The sequence below is a fragment of the Entelurus aequoreus genome, linkage group LG04, assembly GCF_033978785.1.
Source record: "Entelurus aequoreus isolate RoL-2023_Sb linkage group LG04, RoL_Eaeq_v1.1, whole genome shotgun sequence".
Classification (NCBI taxonomy): Eukaryota; Metazoa; Chordata; class Actinopteri; order Syngnathiformes; family Syngnathidae; genus Entelurus; species Entelurus aequoreus.
In genome coordinates this window covers 18,399,413-18,415,591 of record NC_084734.1, presented here as the reverse complement: position 1 = coordinate 18,415,591, position 16,179 = coordinate 18,399,413, and the positions used below count along the sequence as shown (strand labels likewise).

The 16,179-nt window shown below is 38.3% G+C and overlaps 1 protein-coding gene across 16 annotated transcripts in view; it reads left to right on the top strand.

Moving 5' to 3' along the window:
• LOC133648351 (band 4.1-like protein 2) overlaps positions 1-16,179 on the top strand; it is a 106,191-nt gene that overhangs the window by 23,875 nt on the left and 66,137 nt on the right. The window contains exon 1 of one of the 16 annotated variants that reach the window (XM_062044354.1): positions 4,660-4,678. The exons of 14 other annotated variants lie outside the window; for them this stretch is intronic. The gene's annotated coding sequence lies outside the window, so the exon portion shown is untranslated. Of the gene's footprint in view, positions 1-4,659; positions 4,679-6,592; positions 6,775-16,179 lie in introns of those variants that run through there. One more of the 16 variants, XM_062044352.1, reaches the window with a different exon arrangement.

The window sequence follows — 16,179 nt, the reverse complement described above, 5'->3', positions numbered from 1 at the left end:
ACTACAAAGACAAGATATTTGATGTTCAAACTCATAAAATTTGTTTTTTTTTTGCAAATAATAATTAACTTAGAATTTCATGACTGCAACACGTGCCAAAGTAGTTGGGAAAGGACATGTTCACCACTGTGTTACATGGCCTTTCCTTTTAACAACACTCAGTAAACGTTTGGGAACTGAGGAGACACATTTTTGAAGCTTCTCAGGTGGAATTCTTTCCCATTCTTGCTTGATGTACAGCTTAAGTTGTTCAACAGTCCAGGGGCCTCCGTTGTGGTATTTTAGGCTTCATAATGCGCCACACATTTTCAATGGGAGACAGGTCTGGACTACAGGCAGGCCAGTCTAGTACCCGCACTCTTTTACTATGAAGCCACGTTGATGTAACACGTGGCTTAGCATTGTCTTGCTCAAATAAGCAGGGGCGGCCATGGTAACGTTGCTTGGATGGCAACATATGTTGCTCCAAAACCTGTATGTACCTTTCAGCATTAATGGCGCCTTCACAGATGTGTAAGTTACCCATGTCTTGGGCACTAATACACCCCCATACCATCACAGATGCTAGCTTTTCAACTTTGCGCCTATAAAAATCCGGATGGTTCTTTTCCTTTTTGGTCCGGAGGACACGACGTCCACAGTTTCCAAAAACAATTGGAAATGTGGACTCATCAGACCACAGATTCCACTTTGTATCAGTCCATCTTAGATGAGCTCAGGCCCACCGAAGCCGACGGCGTTTCTGGGTGTTGTTGATAAACGGTTTTCGCCTTGCATAGGAGAGTTTTAACTTGCACTTACAGATGTAGCGACCAACTGTATTTACTGACAGTGGGTTTCTGAAGTGTTCCTGAGCCCATGTGGTGATATCCTTTACACACTGATGTCGCTTGTTGATGCACTACAGCCTGAGGGATCGAAGGTCACAGGCTTAGCTTCTTACGTGCAGTGATTTCTCCAGATTCTCTGAACCCTTTGATGATATTACAGACCGTAGATGGTGAAATCCCTAAATTCCCTGCAATAGCTGGTTGAGAAAGGTTTTTCTTAAACTGTTCAACAATTTGCTCACGCACTTGTTGACAAAGTGGTGACCCTCGCCCCATCCTTGTTTGTGAATGACTGAGCATTTCATGGAATCTACTTTTATACCCAATCATGGCACCCACCTGTTCCCAAATTGCCTGTTCACCTGTGGGATGTTCCAAATAAGTGTTTGATGAGCATTCCTCAACTTTATCAGTATTTATTGCCATCTTTCACAACTTCTTTGTCACGTGTTGCTGGCATCAAATTCTAAAGTTAATGATCATTTGCAAAAAAAAAAAGTTTATCAGTTTGAACATCAAATATGTTGTCTTTGTAGCATATTCAACTGAATATGAGTTGAAAATGATTTGCAAATCATTATATTCCATTTATATTTACATCTAACACAATTTCCCAACTCATATGGAAACGGGGTTTGTACATTCGGGCGGAAGGCAGGGTACACCCTGGACAAGTCGCCACCTCATCGCAGCTCTTGTTCACAATCCTTATGAAAGTCATGACGACTAATATATATATTTTTTGATGCATTCTAACTCTTAAATAAACGTAAATAAAAGTCAGTTTACAGCGGAGCCAATGGGAGTCCTCTATTCCGCCCATTAAACCCGATTAAAAAACATCCAAAAACTGCCAACAAAATTCCATTTACATTTTGTGACTTCAATATTAACCAAGTATTAGTGACATACCATAAACACAAGCTTGTGTGCTAATGTTGACATAATCGACTTAAGCCTGGTGTATACTCACGCGTTGCGTAGCTTGCGTAGGCGACACCGTCGTCCCCCTTCCCCTGCATAGTCTCCTGCATGCAGCTCCCAAAAATCCTAGGTTCGCGTCGCCGGCAACGCAGAACGCAGAGCTGTGATTGGTCAGTTTTTGCCGAGGAGGGTCTCTGAACACAGGCGAGCAGACTTTGTGTTTGAAATGCACAAATTATTGTATGAAATAAAACAACAGTGATTAAACAATTGCATGACAACTGACATCGGGTACTTAATATCTCCATGCGCTCTAAAATAATTACTGTATGTGTCGTTTTTCAGCGTATTGTGTTGTTGTTGCACCCAAAAGAAGTCACCAAGTACGACACTGTTTTCAACTTTTATTGTCAATTTTGTGCTAGCTTCAGGTTTAATTCCGACACATATTCTTTCTCGTGCGCACACATATTTTTCTCTCACACACAACACTTCTCATTCTTCGTCCATAATCTTTCACGCATTGCATACTTAGAAACATTTGTGAACTTTGAACATGACCATACAGATTAACACCAGCATGTGATTAATTTACAGTAGTTATTTAACAGTTTTGTTTATTTACAATTACATGTTAGCTCTCTCTTGTCCCATGTCCCGAATGGCCGAATAGCGTGTAAAAAAAGCAAACGTCGTGATGCGTTTTTTAAATTAATTAATATTAAGATTAAAGATTAAAGTACCAATGATTGTTGTGCCGCGTATGCTTAAAAGGATCCAAATACGTCAATATTATATGTTATTAATAAATGTGCCTGTTATTACATTACATATATACTTACACCATGTATATAAAATCTTAATGGAGGTGTTTGGACATTTTTAAGGGCTTTATCAGCAGAATGGAGCGGCTCCCATAGGCCCCATTGTAAGCGACTTTTGATCACATTTATTTACTATCTAGGATGCATTAAAAAAAATACATCTGTTCTGTTGTCTTTCCTAATGATTGTGATTGATCGGCAACATTCCAAAAAAAAGTGCAGTTCCCCTTTAAAATATTGGTGAAATTGTCCAAAGATGTATTGCCCCAATAAATGTGAGGATTTTTGCATTTTATTAAATTTGATTAATGTCACAAAAAGCACTCACTCTATGGTGGCAAAATAAGTAAACTAAAATAAGGTAAAAACAGAATTTAAAAGAATAAAAACAGAAAAATGTGTTACTAATTTATACCCGTTCTTTTAAATTATATTTAAAGTTGACTTTTGGTGGTACAATAAATACTTGTGTTTTCAAAATAATGAATAATCGTGTTATTAATCGTGACTTCAATATCAATCAAAAATACATGTGATTGTTATTTTTGCCATAATCGTCCAGCACTAACTTTGAGACAGACATGGCATACATTCATCTCGACATCTGTATCTTGTTTCCTCACCCTCATTAAGCAAGTCATTATGTGTGACACCTGTTGTCCTCACCCTCTGCGGGATGTAGGTTTAGATAGCAACACCACACCCATCGCTCCTGGCGAGAGAGACTTGAAAGTGGGTCGGCTGTAGTCACAAGTTTTGCTGTCTCTCTTAGCTTTAGCCAAGTGGCTAATATTTGTTATTTTTCAATAACTCTCTGTAAAGTCTGTCTCCTTCTGGGACCCGCCCATCATCCTCACTCAGAGTCGCTGGCACATTCTCACAGTTTAAGAGACAACAATAGCAGATATGAGCTGAGAATTATTCTCAGTCACACAGCGAGAGAGAGACTTCTAACATAAGCGACACAGGACTCCATAGAGGATCAAGTATTTTCTATATAGTACTGTATCATTCCAGAGGAACACACAAGCCATTGAAGGATGCATTTTTATAGTGCATGTCTGTTCCTTCTTTGTGCTTTCGTAAAAAAAACTAAATAGCCTCAATTATCTTATTTACAGTATGGCATGTCATTTCTGTTACTAAGCGCTTTACAATTCTCTTCTGTACGTATCGTGCATGGTGGGAGGAGCGATTGCAGTGATTGGATGATATGTCTTTTATTTAAGCGGGTTTGACTTTCTTGGTTTGTTTCGGAGTCTTTCTATGGATTTATTTCATAAATGTGACATTATCATATGTTACTTACAAGGAGTGATCAGGGATGTAACGATAAACGATATTAACTGTAAAACTTCCTAAGGTTGGTATGAGGCACAGCATATGCAGAAAATGATTAGGGTTTGTGCAGAGTTTTAGTATGCTGTTGACAAACAGCTGTGTATGCAAGCATCATGTTATGCAGTATGCAGTAATACCACAACAAGTGAAGTAATGACTCAACACAAAAAACAAAGGAACTGTCTGGCAATAGATGTGGCACGCAGTAAGGTTAAAGACAAACAGACATGCAGACAGATCGAAACACAGACACACACACACAGATTATCCTCTATGTAATCCTATAGTTTGCGGATCAGTGTGCAGTGTGACAGAACATGAGGCATGTTTTCACACCATGAATGTGTGGTAAATTCAAATACAACACAATAACACGAGATTGAATTTAAAACACAATAAACAGTTGATTCATTTGTTTCATTTTGCACGTTGTACACAACATTTTTTTTTTTTTTTTTACATCAAAACTATTGTTTGGCAAGTGCGATGTAAAAGAGGGGGAAAGGAGCACCACCTGCACATCCAGTCCAGCTTCAAATCTGCCCTGGTCCGAAACGGGTTTAGGCATGGCCGTAATCTCTTTTGTCACTTCTACGCTGCCTCAATAATCTTTATTTTTGCAGCGGTAATCTCTTGTCTCCATGGGGATTTATGGTTGGTGTCCGTGAATGCTGTTGCCATGGAAGCATGACCGCCCCAACCCCCTCCTCTTTGCCCCACCACTGTCCCTCCATGCACTGAATAGGGGCGTGTGGATGGGTTAGTATACACATGTGTCTTTAATAATATTAGGATTTGTCATTGTCAGGGGATGAACAAAACACCAATTAATTTAATCCATGAACTGTCTTTATTATCTTGTTCAATAGCTGTCACGCTCACTAATGTCTCTCATAAAAATATATATAAGAGCAGGAAGTTTTTGCCATGATGACTCCTTAAACTAAGACAGGCGGCCATAAAGTTATAAGTATATGTAGTGTTTCACTTTCTTGTGATGTGTAATTGGGTGGAACGTTGGTGCAGATCGTATAACTGTTCAATCTAGCACTTTCAAGATCAAATAATATACAATGTTAATATATCCATTCAGTGTATATGGTAGGCTGTGTAACTGTGTGAGAGGGAGAATGTTATTTGTTGGCAAGACAGTTTTATTCGGGTTTAGTTCAAAATTACGGTGTCATGATGTCAACGTGAGCCAAAAACATGCTTCTTTATGTAATGCTCTCACACGTTTTTCTCTTAGGTCCAATGCCAATCAAAAGATCCGGTTTAATTTGTGCGTAATTTGGTGAACACCTTTTAATAGTTCACTTTAGTGGTGTCCCAGTACAATTTTTTCACATTGGCGCCTTAATAGCGATACCGATAATGATTATCTACAATGTGAGCAGAAATCCCACGCACTTTTATCATTTTGTAGTGTGGAATGTAAGAAAAGGTTTGATCAAGTGAAATTAGTCCAATAGAGAACGATGGTAGGTATAAAAAAAACAACAATCTAACCTATGTATTATTAACCATCTGGAATTTATGCTGTCTTTAAAATGAAGTGGAGTGGTAACTTATTTTTTGAGGACACCTAGTGGTCACAATAATTCATGACGCAGTAAATTTAATAATAAACACCAATAATTCCTGAAGTTAAGCTCATAAAGCACATTAAAGGACGCAGACCCGTTTGTTTGCAGATACTTTCTTCTAATATGTTTCTGCCTTGAATACATTGTATGTGTAATTAATATGCAACTATAAATATTTGATACTTGATTATATTGAAAAATGTGCTGTTTTAGACTGCAATATTTTTCAATCAAAGACACTTATTACGTGTATCTCAAGCTTGTGTGCTATTGTGTGCTTAGCTGTTGTGCAGCTGCTACCTACCATTGTTTAACTTTTGTAAATGGCTTGACTAAATTACAAGAAAAGACCAACCTTGTGTGCTTATTGGAGGACATTTAGATGTTAACTAGCTGTCCAACTTTGCACAAGTAAACATACTGCAAGACCGCTGGTATCGGAGAGTATGATCACACATTTTACATGCAGGCTGCTACAATTCCATATTTCATTTTGTGTTGGTATTGGATTTAGGACACTCCTGCTTCACAGCTCAATGTGGTACATTGTGCTCGTAAATGATCATGTCAAAATAAACTACTGCAAACGTTCTATTCATTTAATTAGTCCTATGTAGTTGTCGGGTGTGTAGTCTACAAAAGCCATGAGTCACTGTCATGATCTGTAATTAGCAGCATTGGCAATAACAGCTGTAGCTGTAGCCAACCGCCGCCATTTATCAACTCCACAAGATGGCAGTATTTAAAGTGTAATGAGTGCACAGCTCTCAACAGCTTTGTAGGCGCTTTATTGTGTTGCTACAAATATTATTAAAGTAAAAACAATTATTTATGACATTTTTTATCATACAAAATGATAGAGACTCAGCTCCTACATTTGTGTACATTATTGACGGATACATTTGCATTGTGAAAAACGCCATTGTTAACAAAAAGAGGGGAAACATTCTGGATTTGCACCTTTTTTTAATATAGTTTGTTAATAACAAGCAAAACAGTGGTGTCCATGCGCTCACCATGCGCTCCTTTGCTCTCTCTCTCCCCCTCGTAGCCTCTCTCCAGGCTCCACTCTCTATATCTGTCCCGTGGGAGTAGGGTGCACAGCTCAGAGGAAGAGAGCCGATCAGATGGAGAAAAGGAAAATGGCAGTGGCATCTTTGTAGGGCGCAGGGTTTTTTGGTTGGAAAGTAAAGGGAGGAAAGGAGAATAGGGAAAGAGGAGGAAGTACGTTAGAAAGACCAGAGAAGTCAACGAAGGAAGCAACAGTAGGTAAGAACTGGTGATAATTCATTTTGTTAAAATGTTATAGATCATGACAACAGATGCAAGTATGGATTTAGCTCCTCTTTTGATCTTTTCATGTCCTGTTAGCAGCTTTGTTATTGTTAAAATCTTGTCACAAGTTATAAGCTCGCCACTTTAAAACAATCTTAAGGACTTAATCTTTCCTCTGTAGACGTAACGATGAGAAGTGTTTTATAATCATCTTGGATATGTCAGAGACACAACGGAACTTCTTAAGGGCCATCGCATTCTCACAATCCATACAGGAAATGAAGGAAGTGGAAATATAAAACTTTCACCATTGTAAAACTGTTTATAAACATTAAATACAATGATTCAAAGTTAAGCCATTTTACAAGTTCAAAAATATGTTAACCACTTTATATTGAATATATAGAACACTGAAGTCTTAAAGAGGTTCTATTATGAAAAACCAAGTTTTCTTACCCGTTGCCTGTTGTCAACATAGATCCCAAAAATGTCATATCAAACCATGGGGGCATGGTAGAGATATTTATAAAACAATCTTGCCTTCCTTCATACTTGCTCCAAATGAACCGTTAGGAATTTGAGCAGGTAGTGACATATTTGTTGCTAGTGTCGTCAGCAGATATCTTCATATGTGGTAAATAGGGATGTAACAATAAACAGTAATTTGGTATTATTTGTACGGTTTGTATTTATGTTTTAAATTAAAATGTTCGAAAAACTGTGATTGATAAACTCATGGACTGACTGGCGCTAGCTTAAATGCTAACACAAAAACACGAGACATTAACGTATTTTCCCATTAAGAAACAACATACGTACAGCAATCTAAACTTATATAAACACATTGCTGTCTGAGCAACTCAGATATTCTATTGTCAACATTAAACCTACAAGCTGTGCTCTCTCAGTTTGAGTGATTGAGGATTACGAGACGGAGGTGTTTTTACGGTGCGTTCAAGGGCCGCTAAACCGAGTAGAATGGTGCAATGTCGCCAGAAATTATAAATAATAATAATATATTGTATTTGTTGCACAGTTTACATTTCTATACATCCTAAAGTGCTACTGTACAAAGTAATATTTAAAACAATTAGATAAAGAAAACTAAGACTAAAACACTATCAGTGAAAATAGTGGGTTTTGGTTTTTTGTCTTTTGGTTAGTTAAAAAGTAAATATTTGGTCAAAAGATTTCAGTGTGTGTAAAAGTACCGTATTTTTCGGACTATAAGTCGCTCCGGACTATAAGTCGCACTGGCCGAAAATGCATAATAAAGAAGCAAAAAAACATATATAAGTCACACTGTAGTACAAGTCACATTTTTTGGGGAAATTTATTTGATAAAACCCAACACCAAGAATAGGCATTTGAAAGGCAATTTAAAATAAATAAAGAATAGTGAACAACAGGCTGAATAAGTGTACGTTATATGACGCATAAATAACCAACTGAGAACGTGCCTGGTATGTTAACGTAACATATTATGGTAAGAGTCATTCAAATAACTATAACATATAGAACATGCTATACGTTTACCAAACAATCTGTCACTCCTGATCGCTAAATCCGAGGAAATCTTATACGTCTAGTCTCTTACGTGAATGAGCTAAATAATATTATTTGATATTTTATGGTAATGTGTTAATAATTTCACACATAAGTCGCTCCTGAGTATAGGTCGCACCCAAACTATAAAAAAAACTGCGACTTATAGTCTGAAAAATACGGTACTTTATTTTAGCGCATTCAATAAAAAAGCAATAGTAATGATAACCGTGATCATTTTGGTCACGATAAGCGTGATATGTAATTTTCCTATCCTTACATCCCTAATTGTGAAGATTTACCCAAAGAAGTTTGTGCGTGTCCGCCATTGTAGTCTGACATTTTTATCACTATGGTCCTTCTTTTTCTATATCCTCTTGTTGTGGGGCGTACTAGCTCGCACATGCATCTTCCGCTGTTGCCATGTCAAATACAAAGTATCATATAGTTCTAACTTATATATCTGTCAGAAAACTCCATATGGAATCGCTAAAGGCTACAACATGGCTGAAGGGATGGAGACAAGTAAATAAGACCGCCCACAAAACGGTGCATCCTGGAAAGATGCACATATCAGCCTGATAATTATTATGCACCCCTCGTTCTGGTAATATTATATATATTAAATGTTATTAATAATACTGCAGGGGAATAAAACTGAGCTAGTCACATTTTGGACAGCCCTGCTCTGTGGTAACTTAAACATATTAGGATTGGGTAAAATAAACAATTTGATATATTTTCAATTCTCGCAATATCGATTCACAAGCAATGATATGAATTATTCTTTATATTTGTCCAATTATTATTCAACCAAATCTGGAGTTGTCATTGCAAGCTAAAACAGTTCAAACTGATCTATGCAACATTTACTCATTAACATTAGCAGTGCTAATTGGCTGTGAAATGGTTTGATCGTTTGCACTGCGGCACAAACAGATGCTGCGTTATGCAACCTTAAACGCTTGACATCATAGTGACGTATGCCATTGGACGGTGGTCGGTCAACCCCCCCCCAACACACACATACACATGCATGCACATCCACTGTATCAGTTGCGGCTAATCCTGCACAAGAATAGAATTTACAGTAATTCAACAATTGCACTGCTATAAAACTTTCACCATGCGTCTGTACACATACCGTAATAGTGTCACCACCATTGTTTATATGGACTGTGGGAAGACGAGTGAACAGGGGAAGTATGGGGTGAGATAATGCGAGTGGCTGATTGGAGGGGAATTGGAAAGAGGCCCCCGGAAGAGCGGGATTGTGTGAAGAGAGATGAGTGTAGCAGAGATTTAGTAGAACCGGGAAAGAAAAGAGACGCTATGCTGTAGAAGAGGAAAGAGAGTGTTGTTGTGTTAGAAAGTTATGAGGGAGCAAGAACAAGGTCCTTGTATTTTCAAGTGCGAGCAAGTGTGTGTACATGTGCTTTCTGTATTGAGGCAGATCCATTAAAGTACCAGTAGAGTGGAAAAACAAGTTGACTTTTTATGCTTATTTATGTTTCATTGTATCCATTAAACCATATCCAATTGTATTTACAATCTGCAAATGATGTGAAAACACAGTTTAAACATCATAAAAGGCCACAAATTCAGTCAGCCATTTTGAATATTCCGCTCCGAATACCTTCGGATTGACATCCCGGCAGTCACGCTGCTGCACTCTGACCATGTTTTCAGATCAGTCATACTGGAAATACGCAAAAATTGGGAAGAGATGTGGTGTTTATCATTCACAATTCTTATGTAAGACAGGAACACATGCTTGGCTTTTTTTATGCATTTAAAATCGTAAATAAATAACTAACAATTAAGTCAACAGATCGAGGGTCCTCTGTTGCGCCAATTATACTCTCTCTAAAAACATCCAGAAAGCACTAACTATGCTCTATTTAAATGTCGTGACCTGGAAATTAACCAAATATGAATGATGTTGCTATATTAAGCGGCAACGCAGACAGACTATGTTAGCCGCATATTGATAGCAGTGAGCTGTGACAATTATTGGCACTTTAACTTCACTTAACTAATACTTGCTTACGTTGCTATTGTTCACACACTGAGCAGATGGCTGCTTTTGTTTTGTCTCAAACTTGCTAAAAGTACATTTTAAATAAAATGTATGCATTTCTCACCTGGTAGTAGACAAATGTGGCCATGGACCGTCAGGCTGGTAGACTTTCACGTTTTCAAGATGGCGAAATAGACCCCAAAAGACGCTTCCTGTAGGAACTTCTTTTTAACACTGTGAGGATTGTGATTAATTCTTCATTTAAATGGAATTATGTGAGCGTCCCATCGGTCTGCATCCCAGCGAGAGTGGAAATATTACAGTAAGTGTTTGTTTTGTTTTGTTTTGTTATGGTTAGTTTGTATGTTTAGCACATAGCAATGCTGCGGATGTTATAGTGTCACAATGAAACTGCATCCATCACTCGACTTTTAAAACTTAGTGCTCATCCTTTTTGTGTTCGGGTTCAAAAATGTAAGGTCCCGGATCATATTTTTTCCAAAAGTAATAGGTGTTGGCTCTCACAAAGTCTGCTTGATTAGCATTGTTGTTGATTGGGAAGAGCTGTGTGGTTCCTAGCGCGATGCCATGAGATCACCTGACTAGCTTCCTCATTATCTCTCAAAATGGCTCGGGAATCTCTGTGAGGTTGATACTATTTTGATCATATCCATTTGTCCGCAAACTTTGGAAGTCTTTTAGTGTTATAAATCAGATACAGTACATATGATAATAGCTTCAATATAGAGGCAACTTGTGTTTCCACTTTACTGGTACTAAAAGAGTTTGAGCAGAAATTTGTCATACAGGAATACACCATAAAATATTAACAAAATAATATGTCACACGAATGGTTTTTAAAGTTATAACTTTGTGAAATGAAAAAAAATTCCACAAGTAATGTAAAAAAAACATGGTGTTTACTTTTTTCATATCAATATAAAAGACAAAGCAGTTTGGCTAATGAAAATAAAGTCAAATAAACAAGCTTTGTTTTTTTTCAACAGCACCATGTGGTTCTGTGCAACAGTTTGGCCAACAAAAATAAACAGGAGTGATACAGGAGTGATATAAACACCGGTCACCCAAGGGGGGGGTCCCACATCTGCGATCCCTTCCAAGGTTTCTCAATTGTTCCCATTGGGTTGAGTTTTTTCTTGCCCTGATGTGAGCTCTGAGCTTTGGCTGTTGTTGTGGCTTGTGCAGCCCTTTGAGACGTTTGTGATTAAGGGCTATATAAGTAAACTTTGATTGATGATAACTCTCACATCTAATACACCGTCTTTGTGCCTCACTGACAGCACAGCCTGCGTTCAATTGATGAGATGACAAAACATTTTAGCCTGTATTGCTTGGATTTTACTGAGGTCATGTCCGGCTCATGTCCCGCTCATTAGATATTCGTGGTGGCCAAGCTAGCTCTGTTTTCAATGAGTAGTAGGCCCCATTTAGCCTTTCTCGAAGAAAAACATTTATTGTTTTTGGCTGTATGTATCGTTCAAACTTTAAAAAGGATAAACGTTTCTTTAGAGTTCCTCAAGAGGTAATCAAAAAGGGTGCAAGAGTGCACGATTTTACGAAACGACGACTAGAAAAGCATGCAGTTCACACTCCAGTCCAAGGGAGCAGAGTCGAAGAATGCATGAGTTTGCAGTGATCACTTTGTTAAAGGTTTGTTTGATATAATGTTAACGGTTATTATTTCCCATTTAAGTATTATCTTGATATTGTTTGTATTTCTTAAACACGTTTGCTACGAGTGTTTCAAAAAGCACAAATTTGGCAAATCTAAATAAAAGAAAGCAAATGTCAGCAAAACCAGAGTTAATCTTTTACCATATGCAACAATTATAAATGAATCTTTTAGCACATACACAATGTTTACATCTATAGTTATATTTTGATAGAGACGGGGAAAAACACACTACTCGTTAATGGCGCGTGCAACAACAACAAACGTGGCAGTAGACGCGAAGTTAAATCATGAAACGCAACGTTGACGGCGTGGTTCGTCAACCTGAGGGTTCCTGGTCCGATCCCCGGCTCCTGCCATCCTCGTCACGTCCGTTGTGTCCTTGAGCAATAAACTTCACTCTTGCTCTTGATGGGTCGTGGTTAGGGCCTTGCATAGCAACAGAACAATTAAAAATATTACACTGTGCCTTTAAGAGTAATAAATTACCTGTACTGTGTAGAACTAGAATTACGGTGGAATAACAAAAGATGGTGGGACTGAAATAACATTAAAAACAGATGAATCCGCCTGTTTTTGTGTTGGCAGGCAAACACTTAAAACACGCTTGTTTAAAAAAATATATTGTTACTAAAATGACTTCTGTTAAGTGAAGGGCCACGGACATCTGGAACATAGCTGTTCATCATTGGTCATCATCAGTCAAAAAAGAATGCCCACCACCTTGATATTTGCGCTACGATTAAAATTGCCCGCCAATATGTGCGCACCGGATAAGATTGCCTACCACTACAATATGAAGCAGTGTTTCCCATAAACTGCCAAGATACCTGTGGCGGTGGGGGCGTGGCTATGGGCGTGGTCACCATGACATCATCGAGTAATTTGCATAATTTACTACAATGACATGATTTTCTCTAGAAAGGCTCAAAAAATGTATACTTACTAATTAATAATAACAGTTTTGTTTTAAACGTCCATCCATCCATCCATTTTACAATATAATTGCAACACTTTATGTACATATTTATATACAGATTTGAACAATAAATTATTCACTGAAATATATTTATTAATTGTGGTTCTTACAAAAAATATATCTTATAAAATATAAAACCTAAAATGTCTCTTAAAGCTCTGCCCCTTTAATTAGTGCATACTAAATAATTTAACTTTAGCCTACTACTACAACCATATTATTTACCAGCAACATAAAGTGAAACAGAGGCAGAGGTGTCCTGCCACAGTCAGTAACAAATAAACAGAAAACAGTAGTGGTCAAATACAAATAAGGCAACAAGAGAAGTATCCTACACTTCTCTTTTGTAAAGTAAATCTGAACAGCCTATATGGGCATCTACATCAACTATATGATTTGCCTGAGAAGCTGGACAGGACAAAAACATTTTTTTAAATTTAAATTTTTTTTATTTTTTATTTTTTTTTAAATTTGTGGCGGACGTAATTCTTTCGTGGTGGGCCGCCACAAATAAATGAATGTGTGGGAAACACTGTGAAGTATATCGATAAAACATTGAATATTAAGTGTATGTGAACCATTCCCACCTTCTTTACTTTCCTAACAAGCTCCTTAAAGTTTTGCAATCCATCTGAAATATCCATCTATCCATCCATTTTTTTATTGATGTCCCTCCTCAAGCAACTAAAATGAGTCAAACATGTAGAACTTAGTATGGGTAGTGTTTTGCATATTACCCGTAAGGCCTAAAATAAAAAAAAATCATACAATTTTGTTGTACAATGTACAATGACAATAAAGATATATTCTATTCTATTCTAAAATGGGTTAAATGGGTGTATTTTTTAATTGTGTATGGTACTATTAGACATTTTTTATAATGTCCACATATTTCAGTGGGCAAGTTGTGTGTCTTTGTATCACATGTTTTAACGTTCTGTGTTGGGTTTTGATTAATTGGACCATGAGTTGGAAAGGTTGTCCAAATGAGTACTTATATATTGAGTCTGTGCAGAATTTTCTTCCATACTGTTCGTGGTCAACAATAATCGCTGTGGCCCGCACCAATTGTTGCTGCATACTGAAGGTCAAAATGTATCAATTCATGTTTTAAAAAATAAATTTAGGGCAATCTATGGCTGTAATTCCTGAATTAAGCAATTCTCCGATGTACCACTACATCAGGGGTCGGCAACCTTTACCACTCAAAGAGCCATTTTGGCAAGTTTCACACATTAAAGAAAGTAATGGGAGCCACAAAAAAATTTTTTTTATTTAAAATGAAAAACACCACATACAAAGCTTACATGCTTTGTGCTATGTTAACCAGGGGTCTCAGACACACGCACCGGCACGCACTTTAATGTGGAAATTTGATGTTAGTGCAGCCCGCGAGTTTTGAGTGAATGGCGCTTGATAGCGTCACACTTGCCAACCTTCTCATTTTTCCCGGGAAACTCCCGAATATCAGAGCGTGATGACACTGCATTTGACGGCCTCTACAGTCTGCCCAATCAGTGTAACTGCGCAGCCACAAGCGGAATGCAGCTTAAGCTTGCTCACGTAAGAGACAGCAAGGCTACTAAGTCAGCAGCCACACATCTTACACTGACGGTACCAATACCCAGAATCCCATGCAGCCCTAACTCTTCCGCTCAACCAACGCACGGAGAGGGGGGGGGGGGGGTTGATGTGTGGGGGGATTTGGTGGTAGCGGGGGTGTATAATGTAGACCGGAAGAGTTAGGGCTGCATGGGATTCTGGGTAATGGTTGTGTTGTGTTTATGTTGTGTTACAGTGGGATGTTCTCCAGAAATGTGTTTTTCATTCTTTTTTGGTGTGGGTTCACAGTGTGGCGCATATTTGTAACATAACAATGTTAAAGTTGTTTGATACGGCTACCGTCAGTGTAAGCTGTGTGGCTGATGAGTAAGTATGCTTCTCCTGTGTGTGCAAGTAATAACAACATGCAACATGTGGCTGGACTGGCACGCTGTATGTAAATGCTATAGAGGACAATTACTGCAGTGCAATTAGGGCACGCCCTTTATATAGTAATTAGAGTGTAAATAGAATTAGTTTTCCCTGGGAGTAGTCTATGAGAGACACTGATATCCATAAGTCTCCTGTGAAAATCGAGGGGGTCGGCATGTATGTAGCTGAGCCGCATCACAGTGGTCAAGGAGCCGCATGCGGCTCCGGAGCCGCGGGTTGCCGACCCCTGCACTAGATGGAGCCTAAGCGGTACACGTATCACAGTTTGAAAAACATTGCTTCAAATCGTTCTGCCTCTAAGTGGGGTGGCACCTGGATTGAGATTCTAGGGGTGGTGTGCCACCCCCTAGACCCGGAACTGCATGGTAACTCTTAGTCCCAGCCGCTGACGGAAGGACGTTATGTTGCGCTTTCGAAATTAAACCGCAATATCAAATATTTTTCCCCTCCAAGTAGGACAAATGCGTCCGTCTCCAATATTGTCCACACCTGTCGTCATCTGATAACAGCAGTGCACTCTTAAACGCACGCCAAGATTTCACGGAAGTAGAAGCGAGTGAAATGAAGTGAAACGAAGCAATCGGCTCGGTTTACTCGGAAGGGAACAAGGGGATGGGTCAAATGCAGAGGACAAATTTTACCACACCTAGTGTGTGTGACAATCATTGATACTTTAACTTTAACTTACATTCCCATCATAATGTGTTAATGAGCAAGGATGAGCACCTCGCCTAATCTTCTTTTGGCAATCCACATTTATTTGTGGCAGGCTGCCATGATTAAATACGTATAGAAAAAAGAACATATAGAAACACTTATATTGTGCATTTTATATAATCTTAAATGGTGACAAGTGCTCTTATTTGGATCTTGTTACAGTATATTTGACAGGTGTATATACTGTAATGTTGTGGTTGGTGAGTGTCGTTCCCGTAATAGCTCAATTGAAGGCTGATAATTATACACTCTGCAGCCTGACAGACACTTACTGTGAAACCACAAGTGCCTCGGCTCCAGTAAAAGCATACTTCCATTATTTAATTAGCTTCACTTCTATGTGTAAATATTGTTCTGTGCATCCTGTAAAAGAGATGTTTAGGGGATCAGGTGTAACATTTTATCAGCAAAAAGGAGTGTCCCTTTTATGCACACATACTGTTAATGGCA